This window comes from Salvelinus namaycush, unplaced genomic scaffold (genome assembly GCF_016432855.1).
Source record: "Salvelinus namaycush isolate Seneca unplaced genomic scaffold, SaNama_1.0 Scaffold680, whole genome shotgun sequence".
Lineage (NCBI taxonomy): Eukaryota > Metazoa > Chordata > Actinopteri > Salmoniformes > Salmonidae > Salvelinus > Salvelinus namaycush.
In genome coordinates this window covers 48,946-62,867 of record NW_024061398.1, presented here as the reverse complement: position 1 = coordinate 62,867, position 13,922 = coordinate 48,946, and positions in this window count along the sequence as shown.

Here is a 13,922-nt window from a genome sequence, read left to right as displayed (position 1 = left end):
CAGAGTGGTCCTCTTGAAGAGTGGTGTGATGGGTCAGATCTGGAGCAGAGTGGTCCTCTTGAAGAGTGGTGTGATGGGTCAGATCTGGAGCAGAGTGGTCCTCTTGAAGAGTGGTGTGATGGGTCAGATCTGGAGCAGAGTGGTCGTCTTGAAGAGTGGTGTGATGGGTCAGATCTGGAGCAGAGTGGTCGTCTTGAAGAGTGGTGTGATGGATCAGATGAAGTGAAGACAATCAGCACATTACAACTTTATCAAGTTAATATTTTATAAGCAAACTAGAAGAGGACACTCTAGAAGAAACTTTGTACTCAGCTGGCTAAAAGTATTTCCATGGTACTAGTTGAATAATTTTGTGGCAGTTGTAGCTTAGAGATGTCTTTAAAAAAGAGCAGCTTGCTCATATACAGTACATACTTTGCATGCTTCTCCAACACGGCTCAGGGACATATTTCGGGACTTTCCAGAATGCACCAAACACATCAACCTCCTGAGTTTTCTGGCTTTTCATGACACTTACTGTAAGCATAGAAATATGACTTTTTTTTGAATGATTTGCATAATGTGGGCATGCAGGACAGAACAGTAAAATATCTTTAACAGTCAGAATCTACAAAGGCATGTTTGCTCCTCTGTCCCTTCATATTGAAGTGGAACATTAATTCATTGGTCATCAATCAGAAACATTTTAAGAAAGAGGATATCCAAATTAGACAGTAGTTTGACCATGAAAATGTTGAACTCCTCTCTAAATGGTCTAGTTTTGCTTAATCCTAATATATGTTGTAATATTTGTCATGACGTTGCCCTGTTGGTGAGGTTTATAACCCCCATAAATACCTTTCCCCTTTCCTCTCTCTACTCTACAGATGTGACTCTTGGAAAGCCCTTTGATAACATAGAGAGAGTCTGGTAACATCAAAAAGGTGGGGAACGGAACCATATTTCGGTAATCCAACCAGCTGAAAATATTCGTTGGTACTTAAAGAATATGATGTCAGATCAGTTGTCGTCTGAGACATTATTACTGATGATAGGATGACATAAACTATATCTTGGAAAGTCAGATTCACATGGAATTGTTGTGCAATTCTAATGTTTAAATATGAAACTATTTTTGAAAAGATTAAATGTAATTTTAGCTTCCATATGCTTCCAACTGCCAAATGGATAGTGATGGGGAGTCGACTTCAAAAGAATAGATTCCTCAACTCCTTGCCTGTCGACTCCCGCTGTCAACTCTCATTTCTGGTTGTCAAGCTTCGATTCCTCCTCGACTCCTAAGATTCACTATTTTCCATAATCTTTTTAGGGAACAAAGCAAAAGAGAAAGCGAGCTATTTAGGGAACATACCAAAGAAAGAGCGAGCTAGCGAGGGAGAGAAAGAGAGAGAGATAGATGGGAGGGGCACAGCGAGGCAGACAATCAGAAATTTGCATCGGTAATCAAAATATCTATGGTTTTGGGGTATTGCGGGATCGCAATTTCTTGGTTTACAATCTTTCGCGCGAATTCACAAAAAACAGGGGCCATCAATGAGTAGATTGAGCTGTTGAGCACGCAACAGACCGAAGACCAAACACACACTAGCGAAGAGAAAGAGGAGCAGGCGTGGGAGAGAGGATCGGGGCAGGCAGAGAGACAGTCAGCACCGTATGCAAAGGCTATATCTTGGTAATCTCTATCTAGCAATGCCTCGTAAATTCACCAAAATGATATTAAAATAGGCTATATATTACTCTATCAATGACTATGGTTTAGCTATTCTTTTTTTTTAATTCTTTTTTCCCCGTTTTCATGGTATCCAATTGTTAGTAGTTACTGTCTTGTCTCATCGCTACAACTCCCGTAGGGCTCGGGAGAGACGAAGGTCGAGAGCCATGCGTCCTCCGAACCACAACCCAACCAAGCCGCACTGCTTCTTAACACAGCACGCATCCAACCCGGAAGCCAGCTGCACCAATGTGTCAGAGGAAACACCGTACACCTAGCAACCTGGTCAGCGTGCACTGCACCCGGCCCGCCACAGGAGTCGCTAGTGCACGATGAGACAAGGATATCCCTACCGGCCAAACCCTCCCTAACTCGGACGACGCTAGGCCAATTGTGCGTCGCCCCATGGACCTCCCGGTCGCGGCCGGCTGCGACAGAGCCTGGGCTCGAACCCAGAGTCTCTGGTGGCACTGCTAACACTGCGATGCAGTGCCTTAGACCACTGCGCCACCCGGGAGGCCGGCTTAGCTATTCTTCATAGTGCCAGTGAATTGAACTTGAACATCACCAAATGCATCAGTTTTATTAGGCCTAGATGTACAATAAAAAGTGTTGTGCCCATAGCATATTTAATGAAACCCTGGCTGACTGCTTATGTCCTAGGTCCAGCCAGATAGCTTGGTCAGGCAGACCGGCCAGATAGCTTGGTCCGGCCAGATAAATAGGTCCGGCCAAATATGTCCGGCCGGCCAGATAGGTAGTTCCGGCCCGTCAGACAGGTAGATCCGGCCGGCTGGCCTGCCAGACAGGTAGCTCCAGCCAGCCAGAGTAGCTAGGTCCGGCCGGCCAGATTGCTAAATCCGGACAGCCGGTCGGCCAGATAGCTAGGTACGGCCCACCGGCTGGCCAGACAGGTAGATCTGGCCAGTTGGCCTGCCAGATTGGCAGCACCAGCCGGGCCGGCCAGGTAGGTAGCTAGTTCCAGCCAGAATGCTAGGTCCGGACAGCCGGTCGGCCAGATAGCTAGGTACGGCCCACCGGCTGGCCAGATATCTAGGTCTGGCCGGCCTGAAAGCTAAGTCCGGACGGCCAGTAAGCTAGGTTCGGTCGTCCGGCCGACCCGTTAGCTAAGTCCAGCCGGCCAGAATGCTAGGTCCGGACGGCCGGTTGGCCAGATAGCTAGGTACGGCCCGCCAGCCGGCCAGATAGCTAGGTCCGAGTGGCTGGTCTCAGATGATCCCGCAGGTGATGAAGCCGGATGTGGAGGTCCTGCCGCTGACGTGGTTACAGGTGATCTACGGTTATGAGGCCGGTTGGACGTAATGCCAAATTCTCTAAAATGACGTTGGAGGCGGCTTCTGGTAGAGAAATTAACATTAAAATCTCTGGCAACAGCTCTGGTGGACATTCCTGCAGTCAGCATGCCAGTTGCACGCTCCCTCATAACTTGAGACATCTGTAGCATTGTGTTGTGTGACAAAACTGCAAATATTAGAGTGGCCTTTAATTGTCCCCAGCACAAGGTGCACCTGTGTAATGATCATGCTGTTTAATCAGCTTCTTTATATGCCACACCTGTCAGGTGGATGGATTATCTTGGCAAAGGAGACATGCTCACTAACAGGGATGCAATAAAAAAAATAAAAAAAAGCTTTTTGTGCATATGGGAAACTTATGGGATCTTTTATTTCAACTCATGAAAGATGGGAACAACACTTAACATGTTGTGTTTATATTTGTGTTCATTATGCGCTCCACTCTTCTTTTTGGTCTTTTAATAAGTAAACGGCAGGTGGTGCTGCTGTCTTGACAATGCCACAATCTGGAGTTTGTGTTTTAGCCCAATGATAGCCACATTAGCTGAGGGATGGGGATGGAGAAAGGTAACATTTCAAGCATGGATACTGCAATAATACAAAAAATAATAATATATTTGGGGTTAGTGTTGATTGAAACTAACCAATACCTGCACTTGACTCTCCCTCTGCTTAGAGAGACACAGCTGCATATGAGCTCTCGCATTTTTCAACATGTTTTTTACAATAAGATTGTTTTGGAGTTAGATAAACTTAGATTTTTTTGGCAGGGACATATACAGGATGCTACCCTCCACAACATAACCTCCACTCCAGATCAAAACTCCAAACCTACAACTTAATTTTTGTTCAAAATGACCTGGAAAGGATACCTTTTTCCAAGCTATACAGATGGTGATTTGGCAAACAAAGACCTGAGAACGTGGAACTGAGACAGACCAGATACAACTTCAATTAGCACTGGGGTGTGAAGTGAAAGTTGTCGAAGCCTTTGAGCCCATCAAATGGGCAGGCTTTCCCAGTCAAATCCAGAGGCCTTTGAAGCTGTTCATAGACCATCCACTGCCATTTTCTACAAGAAATCATCTCCAGAAATAAAAGCTTCTCCCAAGTGGGTGTGACACCTACTCCCATTGCCTGCGGATATCTGCTTTGGTGATTTCTGCTTTCGTAAAAGCCTGGGTTTTCAGCGCGTTGACACTAGAAGCTTATTACCTAAAATGGGTCAATTGAAAGTGTGGGTTCACAGCTCCAATCCAGATGTGTTGGTCATTCCTGAGACGTGGTTAAGGAAGAGTATTCTGAATACTGATGTTAACCTTTCTGGTTATAAACTTTTTCGTCAAGGCAGATCTTCCAAAGGTGGGGGGAGGGGCAATCTTTACCAAGGACCACCTTCAGTGCTCAACCAAGTCTGTCCCCAAACAATTTGATTTGCTGGATTTAAGCGGTAAACTTTCAAATTGCTCTTTGTTGACTGTTGCTGGGTTCTATCGTCCTCCATCAGCACTGGCCTGTACTCTACCTGGCCTAAGCTCTCTCCTGGCCCCTTACACTAAGTCTGAATTTATCCTGCTAAGTGACCTAAACTGGGACATGCTTAAACCACCTGACCAAGTCCTAAATCAATGGCACTCCCTAAATCTTTCTCAGATTATTACCAATCCCACAAGGTATGACTCCGAACACCCAGAAAAGGCTACTCTGCTCGATGTTATCCTCACAAATAATCCTGATAGGTATCAGTCTGGTGTTTTCTGTAATGACTTTAGTGATCACTGTTTAACAGCCCATGTTCGTAATGGCTGCTCAGTGAAACGTCCTGTCCTGATTTGTCATAGACGCTTGGTAAAAGACTTTAATGAGCAAGCCTTCCTTCATGACCTGGCCTCTGTAAATTGGTATAGAATCAGCTTGATCCCCTCTGTCGAAGACGCTTGGCCTTTCTTTTTTGATATTTTCAGTGGTATTGTTAACAAACACCCATAAAGAAAATGAGAATTAAAAACAGGTTTAGCCCCTGGTTCGACCGTGATCTTGCAGAGTTACTCCACCTCAAGAATTGCATTTGGCAAAAGGCTCAGCACTTGCATACTCAGGTTGACTGGCTCTCGTTCAGGAAAATGAGAAATAAGTGCACTCAGGCTATCCGGAAAACCAAAGTTAGTTACTTTAAGGAGCAGTTCTCTCTCTGTGGGTCTAACCCAAAGAAGTTCTGGAAAACAGTTAAAGACCTGGAGAATAAACCCTCCTCCTCACAGCTGCCCATGTCCCTTAAAGTTGATGAGGTGGTTGTTACTGACATGAAGCACATGGCTGAGCGCTTTAATCACCACTTCATTAAGTCAGGATTCCTATTTGACTCAGCCATGCCTCCTCGCCCGTCCAACATTTCCTAATCTCCCACCCCTTCTAATGCGACTAGCCCCTCTTATTCCCATCCCCGCTACAAAGTTTCTCCCTGCAGGCGGTCACTGAGTCCGAGGTGCTAGAGGAGCTCCTTAAACTTGACCCCAAATAAACTTCTAGGTCAAACGGTTTAGACCCTTTCTTATTTAAGGTTGCTGCCCCTATCATCGCCAAGCCCATCTCTGACCTTTTTAACCTGTCTCTCCTCTCTGGGGAGGTTCCCATTGCTTGGAAGGCAGCCACGGGTTGTCCTTTATTTAACGGGGGTGATCAAGCTGATCCTAACTGTTATAGGTCTATTTCTATTTTGCCCTGTTTATCAAAAGTGTTGAAAAAACTTGTCAATAGTCAACTGACTGGCTTTCTTGATGTCTATAGTATTATCTCTGGTATGCAATCTGGTTTCCACTCAGGTTATGGATGTGTCACTGCAACCTTAAAGGTCCTCAATGATGTCACCATTGCCCCTGATTCTAAGCAATGCTGTGCTGCTATTTTTATTGACTTGGCCAAAGCTTTTGATACGGTAGACCATTCCATTCTTGTGGGCCGGCTAAGGAGTATTGGTGTCTCTTTGCTAACTACCTCTCTCAAAGAGTGCAGTGTATAAAGTCAGAACATCTGCTCTCTCAGCCACTGCCTGTCACCAAGGGTGTACCCCAAGGCTCGATTCTAGGCTCTTCTCAATTTACATAAAGAACATAGCTCCGGCAGTAGGAAGCTCTCTTATCCATTTATATGCAGATGATACAGTCTTATACTCAGCTGGCCCCTCCCCGGATTTTATGTTAAACGCTCTACAACAAAGCTTTCTTAGTGTTCAACAAGCTTTCTCTGCACTTAACCTTGTTCTGAACACCTCCAAAACAAAGGTCATGTGGTTTGGTAAGAGAAATGCCCCTCTCGCCACAGGTTTGATTACTACTGAGGGTTTAGAGCTTGAGTCACATGGGAGTATGGCTGGATGGTACACTGTCCTTCTCTCAGCACATATCAAAGTTGCAGGTTAAAGTTAAATCGTAATCGCTCCTCTTTCACCCCAGCTGCCAAACTAACCGTGACTCATGCTAGATTACGGAGACGTAATGTATAGATCTGCAGGTAATGGTGCTCTCTTGAGCGGCTAGATGTTCTTTACCATTCTGCCATCAGATTTGCCACCAATGCTCCTTATCACTGCACACTATACTCCTCTGTAAACTGGTCATCTCTGTATACCCATCGCAAGACCCAGTGGTTGATTCTTATTTGTAAAACCCTCTTGGGCCTCACTCCCCCCTATCTGAGATATCTACTGCAGCCCTCATCCTCCACATACAACACCCGTTCTGCCAGTCACATTCTGTTAAAGATCCCCAAAGCACACACATCCCTGGGTCGCTCCTCTTTTCAGTTCGCTGCAGCTACCGACTTGGAATGAGCTGCACAAAACACTCAAACTGGACAGATTCATCTCAATCTCTTCATTCAAAGACTCAATCATGGACACTCTTACTGACAGTTGTGGCTGCGTTGCGTGATGCGTTGTTGTCTCTACCTTCTTGCCCTTTGTGCTGTTGTCTGTGCACAATAATGTTTGTACCATGTTTTGTGCTGCTACCATGTTGTTTTGCTGCTACCATGTTGTGTTGCTCCGCCATGTTGTTGTCATGGGGTGTTGAAACCATGCTGTGCTGTCATGTGTTGCTGCCTTGCTATGCTGTTGTCTTAGTTCACTCTTTATGTAGAGAGACTTATGTTGTCTCTCTTGTTATGATGTGTGTTTTGTCCTATATTTTATTTCATTTATTCATATTTTTAATCCCGGCCCCCAACCCCGCAGGAGGCCTTTTGCCTTTTGGTAGGCCGTCATTGTAAAAGAATTTGTTCTTAACTGACTTGCCTAAATAAAATAAAAAATAAATAAAATCAGTTAAAAAGCACCCTTCAGCCTTATGGTGGTGCAAAATCTAAGAAATGTTGGGTCTAAAGAAGGAAGTGGACCTGTTGATGTGTCTGTGGTTGATCTTAAGACCTCTCTGTGGTGAGTGCTCTACAAAGACCCCAATCACAAAAACTAGGTTGCACTAGCAGAGGTGCCATTGTTTCTGCATAGGAGTAACACGAATACAAGCTAGATGACAGCAGCACTTCCTATGCTCAACTCTCAAGGCCCATTATAACCAAGTCAACCCAGTCAAATGAGCGTCACTTTGGCTTGATTTACTTTTATTTTGTTCCTCTACTGAGTAAATAACGTTGCATTGACGTCATATCTGTAGTCGGTCTCAGCAGGCAGTGTCGGGTCAACGTTTGGTTCTGCAGTTGGTCAGTATGTGTGGAAGCGTATCCAGACTTGTTCTGCTTCTGGTGCTGTGGGGTCTAGGCACAGCTGTTGACGGTAAGAGAGATCCCATGATCTATTTAATTTGTACACATATTTTGTACACAAGCCCTGAACTTTACAGGAGTACTTACAGGAGTTAGACCTACACAGTACAGTAATAAGGACACTCTATTGTAAAGTGTATTTGTTCACTACAGTTTTAATGCAGTTACTCAACAGGAATAACCTTTCCTTTTTACTTCACTACCACTAGCTACTCATCTTATGTTTTATCACAAGCAACACAAAAACAAAATGGAAACTATACAAAACATTCTCTGAGATGATCAACATAACATTTCCAAATTCTGTCAAATATGTATGGTTTAATATGTATGGTTTAATATGTATGGTTTAATATGAATGGTTTAATATGTATGGTTTAATATGTATGGTTTAATATGTATGGTTTAATATGAATGGTTTAATATGAATGGTTTAACTCCAGTTTATTATTGAGGGTGGATATGGGGCTTTCCAATTGATGGCTTTACTTTTTTTTTGCAGCAGTAGACCTAGATTACAACACATTCTCTGATATTCATCACCAATATTACATTTCCCAACAAACATCATTGTGGAGATGAATGGATATAAATTCCTAGACACAATGGAATGATAACACATACATTATCCCAGAATGGTGTCAGTTTGTCACAGGACCACAGCATATGTAACAGGGTCCCTTTGTGCTTTTTGCATCTCCAACAGAGATGTGACATTTCTGGGTGACATTACATGCATTCTGGCAGGAGTATAGTAAGTCCTAGGAATGATCTTACATTGCATTAGTTAATGTCTTAAGTTGTAGGAGCAGGTATGAAAATGTTCACATATTTGTGACCAATGGTTCTCCTCAATGTCTTCATTTAGATCTGTTTACCATTTGTTCCTTGTGGGTTCTGAACCATCAGGTAGAGTTACAATCAGCCCTTGATATAACTTGCCAATCAACTACTTTGTCATAGCAGCTTCTTTCAGTATGTTTTCTATGCTAGATGCCTTAGGTTCATCCAGATTCTGTTGAAGTGATTGAATATGATTTCTGAGTTGTGAGAACGTAAAGAAATCAGCCTTTGATAATGTAATTGATTGAATGACAGTCGAGATACATCATAGTAAACATGATAAATATTAATGATGCCACTTTGGAAGTAGGACTTCAAGGGGTCATCATTAAACGCTGGAGGTAAGGTGGGGTTAATCCAAATAGGGGTGATTGGCTATATTGGTTCTTTCCACCTCGTGAATTGCTCCAAATACGAATGGAATTGAGAATCATTGCATTACCTGTTTTTTCCTTCAACGCCTTGGACCTGAAGTAGTGAATATATTTTAGATCATACAATGTTACATTTGTGGCTTTGATACTCCTCCATGCCACAAGGATCGTCTCCTGTCCATTGTATTAGTGAACGCAGTTGTGCAGCCCAGTCATACATCTTCATATGAGGTGGTCCAAGACCTCCAGCTTCATAGGAGAAGTATAAAACAGTCAATTTGTCTCTCGAGGTCTTTTCATTCCATATACACTTGGAGAGCAGGACATTTAATTTATTAAAGAGGTTGGATGGAATTGAAACGGACAAGGCCTGTAATAAATACATCAACCTTGGTAATATAATCACTTTAAATATTTTGACCCTACCGAACATAGAAATAGGGAGAGATCTCCATCTGTGAACATCAGATTCAACCCTATCTATTAAAAGGAGAGTAATTGATGTTTTATGCCTCCTCCAGATTGCATGGTATCAGTACACCCAGGAACTTCATATGTGTCTTTGTCCATTTCATTGTTCTATATTAACAATGGATCATTAACTTTCTTTTTAAGTAGGGTGATTGTAGCCAAACATAGTGACTGGGGAAGTTCATTTTTCTCTAGAGCTGCTGTGAGCATAACTAACATAGGTCAGTAATCTGGGATGAAGGTGTCTATAACATTCCACTGGGAATAAATCATTACCAGGAGATTTCCCAATCTGTAGATAATTGATGCCCTCCAACAGTTCATCTGGGGTAATGTTTTATCCATATTCATTTTCTCTGGTTCATTTATAATTGGTCAAATGGCCTTATTAAGGAAATTGTCTGAATCTTCCTTTGAAATGTTGTTTTGGGATTGATACAGTTTGTGATAAAATATTTTAAAGTCTGAGTTAATTTCAGAAGGATCCATTGTTACGGGGCGTTTGAATGCTATGGATGGTTCATTCCTCTTCCTCTTTCTTAATTTGCCAAGCAAGCATTTCCCCTGCACTTTCACCTTGCTCAACATATTGTTGCTTGGATTCCATGGAAGAAATCTCTGCAGATCTAGAGTTTATTGTGTTATATTCAATCTTCAAAGTGTTCAACTGTTGAAGAGCGTCAACATTTCTATCTAAACTGTGTTTTCTTTCCAAGTCGTGGATTTTCTGTTCTAGTATTTCTAATTCTTTATTGGTCTTATTTTTCTTATGTGAAGAGTAAGACATGATACAACTTCTCATGTATGATTTAAGAGTTTCCTAGACAACAGTTGGGCACACTTCATTGTCTACATTAATTTCCAAAAACATGTCTATCTGTGTATAAAATAAAAAAGTAACTTCTTGAATATGAGTTTTGGAGGTGAGAGTAATAGGAGTATTGTCTTTCAGTTGCATGTTTTTATCTCCCCAATTCACACAGACCCATATCTTTGATGTTGTGGTTTAATACCTTAGACATGTTAGAAAGAGGATTTAGTTTAGTTGATGGCTTGTTTAGAGTTGCATCCCGTACACAGTTAAACCCCCCCATATAATATTCCTGTTACATTGAGATAGTTTTAGTAGGAGGTCATTAATTCCCTTTGGGTCGTCTTCATTTGGGCATTAACAATTCAGTAAAGTGACTTTTTCTTGTGCCAGGTTTCTTTTTACCATTGTAAAACATCATTTTGGGTCTGAAGTAATTTCTGTAGACTGAAATGGGACTTTTTATTAATGAGAATTTATAGTACTACTCATGCTCAATCAAACCGATCTCATGAAATAATATACTCACAATCTGTTTCCCTTCCTGTTTACAGTGACTCAAGAGAAAACATTGGAGACCGGAGGAGCAGATGCCACTCTTCTCTGCCCAAACCAAACACTCACTGACATCATTACTGTAGTATGTCACAAAAATAGAGTTATAGGTGAGGGTCATGAATGTAGAGTATCACAAGACTTTGAAACAAATCATACCAACAGCACTTGTGATCCCAGAGTCACACTGCAGATAGAGAGTGACAGAGTGTTTCTACACATCACCAACATACAACCATCTGATGAAGGGAACTACACCTGTGTATGTAGTATACATGATGAAGGCAATTCTGATATAAACATACATATTTCTGTCAATGGTAAGTGTTTGGTCTGATGGGATTGTTCACAATCATTTTGAAATGAAAACCAGCATATCTTATCATCACATATTTAGTGGAATGCCTGTCATGTGCTTACCTTGATGTTCTGTCAGTGTTTTGTGGTCTTGTTTTGTAACGTCTGTCATAGAAGTTACATCTGACAGAACTGAGAATTTCTGTAGTCACAATATTGGATTTTGTCATCAGTACATGTAATAATGTCTTAAAATGTAGAGACTGTCAACAACACAATGCCTTAATGTAAATGAACAAGATGGCGGAAGAGAAACAAATAAGATCTTAATATATATTTTCCCCTTGCTCAGGAAACCAAGTGCAAGAGGCCACAGACAACAGTCTCTTCTATTTGGGGATGATAACAGGCGTTGCAGCATGTGTAGCTGTCCTGGTGTTTGGTGGCGTCATCATGAGGAACATTTATCTCAGGTAAGATAATATTAATACATTGGTAAAAGAGTTGCTGTCACGAGTGTTTGACAGATTTTTGGTATTTGAATAATTACTTGGAAGCACTGTAGTAAAGAAAGTGCATTCTCAAATACATATTAGATCTACAATGAGGATAGAGTACTGAATTGTTGTCTCAGAAATACATGCAATGATATGAGGTCAGGTGGGCCTTCGCTCTTCAGCAAACAAAGGAGGGGTGCTCAACCACAATGACGAAAAGCATGAAAAGGGCTTACCAAGAAAAACTAATTTGAGGCAGAAAGTAATTGGAGCACTCAATAAGAAAGGCAGAGAGGGATTTATTTTAGCTCACTTTAATACATTTTATAGGATGATAACAGATGACAGTTGAGTGCTCCAACTCCTTGCTGTCTCAAATTTGTCGTTTTGGAAGTTTATCTATGTAAGCCCTTCACATGCAATGCTATATATATCTGACTGACAAATGTTAAAATACCCAAACACAATGTAAAACACACAGGCTACTTGACCTACTTTAAGTCTGACTCAATGAGTTTGTACTGATCACTACCCACTGGGCAAAAACTGGTTGAATCAATGTTGTTTCCACTTCATTTCAACAAAATGCAATATAATGACAACGTCTGACTTTGGGAAGGGAATTTCCAGTCCCCCCCCCCCCCCCCCCCCACAACTTTTAACCTAAATCCAAAAACATGGTGACATTTTTTGCTGAATTCATGTTGAATCACGTTAGTTGACAACTCAACCAAAACGAAACTAGGCTAGATGTTCAACTGACATCTGTGACCAGTGAGTAGTTTCCAATAGCTGCACTGTTGTGGCTGCTCGCTTCTCATTTCCTGTCAAAAACGAGTATGGTGAAAAAAAACACGCATACACTGCACACAATCATTGTGCTCTGGAAAATGTGCTGTGTAAAACAGGTTTCATTTGGTGCTATGTTAATTATTTATATTTTTTGCTCAACAGGAGAACACAGCTACAAGTGTCTGCAACCGTCAACGACGTGCCACAACACTGCCTGCGGTTGCCTGTTAGTCAGATGAAGGCAGCTGGGTCCTCATTTATAACCGTTGCGTACATTTCACAATTAATATCTGCGTGCGCCATTTCTGAAAAGACCGCACACGTACAAAAATATTGAGATGTATAAACTTGCCGGATGCGCATGTTTCCCATTATAAATCAGACCCATCCTGAACCTGTTCACGCGTGAATGAGCATTAAAATCCGCCTGAAAAACGTCCATAATTTACATTTTATGGTGACAGTAACGCCCTATTTTTCTGTGTACTGGAATTAAACCAACTCAGTTTCTAAATAGAAATGGAGAGCTTGATCAAATGTCTTGAGGAACTGGCAGAATGTTTTAAACTTTTACAGTGACATTTGCTGTATCTGACAAATTATTACATTTACATTTTACATTTTAGTCATTTAGCAGACGCTCTTATCCAGAGCGACTTACAGTAGAGTGCATACATTTTTATTACATTTTACATTTTTTTTTTTACATATTACATACTGAGACAAGGATATCCCTACCGGCCAAACCCTCCCTAACCCGGACGACGCTATGCTAATTGTGCGTCGCCCCACGGACCTCCCGGTTGCGGCCGGCTGCGACAGAGCCTGGGCGCGAACCCAGCCCAGCCTGGGCGCGAACCCAGAGACTCTGGTGGCGCAGCCAGAAGACTACCAGAAGGGCCCAGGATTGGCTATTTTTTGTATATAAAGCGGTTCTTCAGAGACTCCCCCCGCTACCTCAGCTCATGTATTGACTGGAAATCCAGCAATTTTCAGACCCGCTCTCTAGACTGGCTAGTTCTGGAGGTCCCGTGGGTCTCCACTGATCTGGGGACAAATTATGTTAGTTTTTATGCCTCAGCTCATGGAATATCCTTCAGGCCACCTAGAAATGATTGTTTGTTTTGATTGATCTGGTTGTATTTACTGTATTGATATGATGTATTGTATGTTCATGTTCACAGGGCACCCTTACAAATGAGATCCTGGTCTCAATGCTGACCCACCCTGTATAAATAAAAGTAATAAATAAAAAATATATTTATTCCTATGGTTCTCATTCAAACCCGTGTTAATTTAAGAATATTTTAAATGGCTATAGCTCAAAAAGTAAACACAGCATCAAAAATCCTTTGACAAGCAATCTAAGTTGGGGCAGTCTGGACATTTGGAAGTTGGTTTCGTTTTAATAGCTTAAATCTTTTGAACTTTAGAGTTAGCAGAATAAATATAATAATAAAAACAGGAAGAAGACAT